Source organism: Plectropomus leopardus, chromosome 7, assembly GCF_008729295.1.
Source record: "Plectropomus leopardus isolate mb chromosome 7, YSFRI_Pleo_2.0, whole genome shotgun sequence".
Classification (NCBI taxonomy): Eukaryota; Metazoa; Chordata; class Actinopteri; order Perciformes; family Serranidae; genus Plectropomus; species Plectropomus leopardus.
In genome coordinates, this window is record NC_056469.1 from 3056091 (window position 1) to 3061960 (window position 5870).

Consider the following 5870-nt stretch of genomic DNA (forward strand, 5'->3'; position numbering starts at 1 on the left):
CAAGGTCACTGTGACCTCACAAAACACAACAACTCAAGACTGATAATAATGAAAATGGCATCCCTGTTATACTGGGTACTGGTTGTAAACCTTGATTAAGTTAAGGTGACTGAAACTCTTGGTTAGAATTGGGGAGAGATCATGGTTATGGTTGAAAATAAAAGTTATTTAAGGCCTGAGAAAAATCTAAACTTCAGTCTCTGGCAGGAGAGTCAGATGTGCTACACGTCTGTATCAGCCCAGCCTTTACAAACTTACATCTGCCTCATACATAATGGCCACACCGCTTCATGTGCAGGCCTTTTTTCAGCGCAGACTTTTTTTCTGGTCATAGTAGGAAAAGCACAGGTGTTACTAACAACATTACTGATGGTTTGCTTCTATTCAAGTGTCCCAGTAAGCCATAACAGTAAGTGTGACAGTGAGCCAGCATGCACAGTACCAGGAGCCTGAAACTGGAGCAGCCAAATGGAATTCAGTCATCATTCATTAGATTTTACACCTGTGCCTCTGCTACTGTGTCGTGTCAACAAGTCTGCTGTGAAAAGGGCCCTCTGGCACTGAACATTGTCACTGGCATGTTCCCTGGTGGGCACAGAATCTGTAATATAAACTAAATGTCACTGGGATATGCAAAGTCCCTCCCCTTTTAGTGTCTACCATGGGACCTCATTTTGGAAAACATGGACTGACGTTAACAGCAAGAGACTAATAATCTGTTTATCTTGTTTGAATTGCAGCATTAATGCATATGGACATTTTTGCACATTTAACACACAATTCTAAAGTTTAAGTCTAAATTTTGCTAAGACTATGTTCTTTTATTTGATCTTGGAATTTCCTGCTCAGCTCCTACAATAAGTTTAAAATACACTGTGGACATAAAATTGCTACATTCGTGCACATTGAAACCCATTCAAACTGCAGTGTTTGATCCCACAGCCATCAAAACATAAAAACATGCATATATAAAATATCTGAATGAAAATGGCTTCTGTGGGTACCCATAAGTTTCACCAAAACTTGAGAAAGCTTGTTCCCAGTAAATGTTTGGTTCTTTATATGATCAATGTACTCCTTCAACTCACAGCTGTTTACTTGTCCCAATCTGGTCACCCCTTTGAATATTTTCTGGGAACGCCACCGCCATGGTGGTTCACTGAAATGGGAGGGACTTTGCTCCTGAGTGGGATTATAGTTAGTATATAACAAGCTAATGTTACAATGCCAGAAACATCGAGAAATGCTTCTGCAGCCATGACTCTGTGATACAGTATCAATTCTATTGTCCCTCTGGGATCAACTCAAAAATAGAATCTGTATTTCTGAGAATTAACTGCCATGACACAAGTAAAGTTTGAAGTCAATTTGAATTCAAATAAAAAAAATAAAAAATAAAAAAATTACCTAGAATCTCAAAGTTTTGATAATCAAACAGAAGCCAACCACTGTCTGGCTCATATATGGGGTTGGGGGGGGGGGGGGGGTGGAATAAGGGCTTGGAGTAACTGAAAAATTCCAAAAATCCATCCAAGTCAGGTTAGCAGCAAATAGCGACAATTAGGAAACAGAGGTCACGTCCCCTGCTATACTTCTGGGAATTTTGGAGGTTTATTGACCCGTGAAGGAGTTAATACAAACTGTGACATTAGAATGAAAGGATTGTGTATTTTCACCACAGTCACTCGAAACAGCATGTTGAAGGGCCGGCCACCCCGTTTCTATTTATTCCTGTCGCTTGCATTGAAAGAAGGGAACAGCATGTGGGAGATAACATTTACAAAATCATTAAAAGTTAGAGACATTAATAAACGCTGATATTGGTGGGGTGGGGGTTGAATCTTTGAAAGTATTTTATCTGTGTTTGGTCAAAGATTTCTCCTTGGGTCAAGTTGCACTCGGGTAGAATTTCAATTTATGACCTCAATATTTTTTTTAAAAAATCCAGGCTCTGCCATTAAGCAGCAGAATTTTAATTCCTAACAGATCTGTTTCCTTGAATTACCCAAACAAATCCGAAAATGCCCAGATCCCTTGCAAATGCTATTTTTACTAGAAAGCATCAACCCTATAATTTCTCTCTCTGTGCAGTTTGTACAGTTTTTCCATGCTGGATACATAACCACGGGTTCACTTTCTGGCAAATTGATTAAACACAAATTAGTTCAGGAATATATACATAAAAGCACAAAACTGAAACAATGAAGGTTTTGAATTTTTCACATGGACCCTCATCAGGACAAGGCTTCAGGTCAAGTAATAAAACAAAACCCACCTAATGTCAGCTGATGTGTTTTATTGATGCATGTTTCCACATAAATGTTCAGTCAGCACCAACATGTTACATACAGAAAGAGTTGAGCTTTAGGGGCCTCTTGCAGGGGAACTGCCTTTGGGCCCTATAGGCCCTGAGGCAATAGAAGCAATTTCAAAAATTGCCCTGTTTTTATAGGCCTTATGTCAAATTTAAAATCTTCTTTGTTTTATTTAGTAGGCTGTCATGCTGCATGTTTTTCAAAAAATGAGTGTTTAAACCAGAGGGCTGCAAAGAAAAAGGGGCAGCATAATAATTTGACATCACGAAAAATTATTTTGTCCAATCAAAAGCCAGAAATATTTAACGTCTGAAACCTAAGCAACCTGGCCTCATTTCTGTCAAAAACATGGGATGGTGTTATGAGTTATTATTATTATTATTATTATTATTATTATTATTATTATTATTATTATAGTAATCATATCTCCAATTTGATTCCCTTTTAATTATTATTATTCCCTATTTTTTAATTACACTTCCCCCCTTCTCTTTCCTATGTCATTACTGTAATGTAATTGTTATTTACGACATCTATTGCATGAGAGGGATCCCTCCTCAGTAGTCTTCCTGAGGTTTCTACCATTTTTCCCCTGTTAAAGTGTTTTTGGGGAGTTTTTCCTTGGTCGATGTGAGGGTCTAAGGACAGAGGGATGTCGTATGCTGTAAAGCCCTCTGAGGCAAACTGTGATTTGTAATAATGGGCTTTATAAATAAAATTGATTTGGCTTGACACCTATTTCTAGTTTCACGCAATTTGCGGGACATCGCTTGCCAAGTTGTTCATTGTCTTTTTAGCCATGTACTGAAAAAGAAATCAAACCAAACTGCTCAATTTTTAAGGCTGAAATGCACGCGAGAGGCGTCTGAATGCAGCAAAAGAAAACTGATATCGTTCCGGATATAGGGGCTCTGCTATCAGGAAAAGCAGCAAATTCCCAAAATCTGGAAACCTGCAACAATAAAACAATGCATAAAAATAATTAGTATATCTGTTACATTTTCTGATGAGGAAAATTCAAGCATGTCATTTTTTAAGTTATGTTAATGTGACAGTTCAAAGGGAACTTTCTGGATACGAACCTATTTAATTTAAAAATAGGCTAATTTAATCCTCTTATACTTGAGTTAGAATGTGTTCACTGTGCTTCCTTATTATTAAGACAATTTTTGTTTGTTAGATTTTTTTAATTTATCTTTTGCTATCATGGTGTTTCAGCAGTATGATCTTATTGTGATTTCTGGGCTATGAAGTCCTTCCCCATTTTCGAGCGTCATATTTTCCACAGTCGCAGTCTAATTAGTATACAGTTGAAGCGGAGGTTAAAGCAGCGTCAACCATTCCGTGCGCAAACAGCACCCCGGATCATTTCCTCCCCGCAGGCTGGATCCCATTATACCGAGCCACCGACACCGAGGAGCGGCTGCAACCGGAGAGAGAGAGAGAGAGAGAGAGAGAGAGAGAGAGAGAGAGAGAGGGGACGGTGTGTGCGCGCATCATCATCACCATCCTCCTCCTGTCCTACACGGGTTGGAAAAGGTCAGCAGCCGGAGAATATAAGCTTCCCAACAGCACAAAAACTCTATTTAACACTGCCAATGATATGGTGAATTATGATGACGCTGGAAATTATAATGCCTCCAAGGTCACGTTTTTAAAATAGGCCTGTATGAAAGCCTTCCGTGATAAATTAACCATATCCATAGAGACATATCTAGTTGTTGTTCAGGTGGCCCAAAGTGACAAGTTGAGGCTTAATCAGACCGTAGGGCTTCTCTAAACACTACCTGCCATGTGTTCTTAATTTAATGCACTTTCACTGATATCCAGCAGCCCATAGCCATGAATTCAGGGCATTGCTGTAAAAGAGCTTGATGCTCAGTTAATTTTGCCTGAGTAAACAATGGGTTGATGATGATGATGGTGATGGTACCTGTTGGCCGTGCTGCTAAATAATCGGTTAAAATTTAGACCTGTTGGCTATGTGTTTTTATAATGGACAGGACATCCTATGGGACAGAGGCTATTCTATGTGGCCTGTTATAGGCCTGATGTTTTATAATTGTTAGGCTATTTAAAAAATTAAAAACACAACTTTGGTTTAGGCTGCTCCTGTGTACAGAACACCATGAAAAATCCATGCTTTAATCTCACAATTTTCCATCCCGATTTGGTGAACATTATCGTAGACAAAATCTATTTTAATTCACATTTTAAAAACGATTCCCACGTTATTTTAAGATGTAGAGGACGTAGCCTATAGTGTACATACATCGAATTTAGGCCCCATGTGTCCTTTAGGTCATGGAAATAAAACTAACAACAGCAGCACTGCTGAACAGCGCATGCTGGAATATGTTCATATTTTGTACTCTGCGCAAGTTTATTAAAGAGGCCTCTGCCTCCTCAGGTTTGGCCCACAATTTAGCCATAATAAATGCCAAACTGTATTGAAAAATGTGATATGATGCAGTAAATATCGCCACATTATGTTAGATAAAATAGATTTGGTAAGTTAGATAAGTCAATATGTATAGGCGATTGCAAGAGAATTCCACAAATTGTTAAATGGCCGTAAAACAATCATTGCTTGATATTTATTTTTGTTGATAAACCATAAATACTTTAAACAAACCATTTTTAAGGAGATCTGCATACAGTTTTCTCTCAGAGGAGAGTGAACAAACTGGAGGATTTTTCAATACACTTTGTGCCAGAGGTGAACATTTTCACCAGCCAATTCCCGTTCCTCGTGGTACGCGTCATTATGAAGAGTAACCAATAGATACGCGAGAAGAGTACCCAATGGTCCAATAGGATCAGAGTTGCCTGCAGTGGGCGGGTCTTCGAGCCCGCAGCGCTGAGGAGGCTCGAGGATACGCTACTATCCATAACATCACATAGGATGGAAGATATGCGAGGCTTTATGGAGATTCTGCCCGAACACTTTCAAGCCCAACAGGCGTCAATTTAGCAAACTGCCTGCTGTGTCTGCTCTGAGGTAAGCCAACAAGCAGGTGTGCACGTGTGGATGAGTGTGAATTTAAAAAATAAAGCCACTACATTTCTGGAGAAAGATTCAAACAAGTGTCATTTTAGTTTGACGGTAGCTAGCAACTCAGTGTGCAGTTTATAGACGGACACAAGTGATGCTAAACCCAAATGGCGGTTCCAATTAAGTCTGTCTTACACATGTTTTATCTTTTAGGGTCTAATGTCCCCAGCGGGTCCACACTGCCTTTGAACACCAGGTAACGTTATGATGGAGCCCAGTGTGCGGTGAGCCCTCTAATGGGCTGACCAAATCACTGCTAGAAAGCTCAGAAATCCAGGAATTAGCCGCTTCTTGCTCGCCGCCAATCACCGGAACACCTGGAAATATGGGAATGTGCTCGCGCGCCAGCAGCTGTGGATTTTAGGCCGCGCGGAGGGACAAGTCTACTTTCATGTGTGGGGACGTCGCAGCTCCGCTCCTGTGCTATGAGACACCTGGACACTGAGTGACCGCAGCGGGACACACAGCGGAAGAGTAGTCGGTGAAACAGAGACGACAAC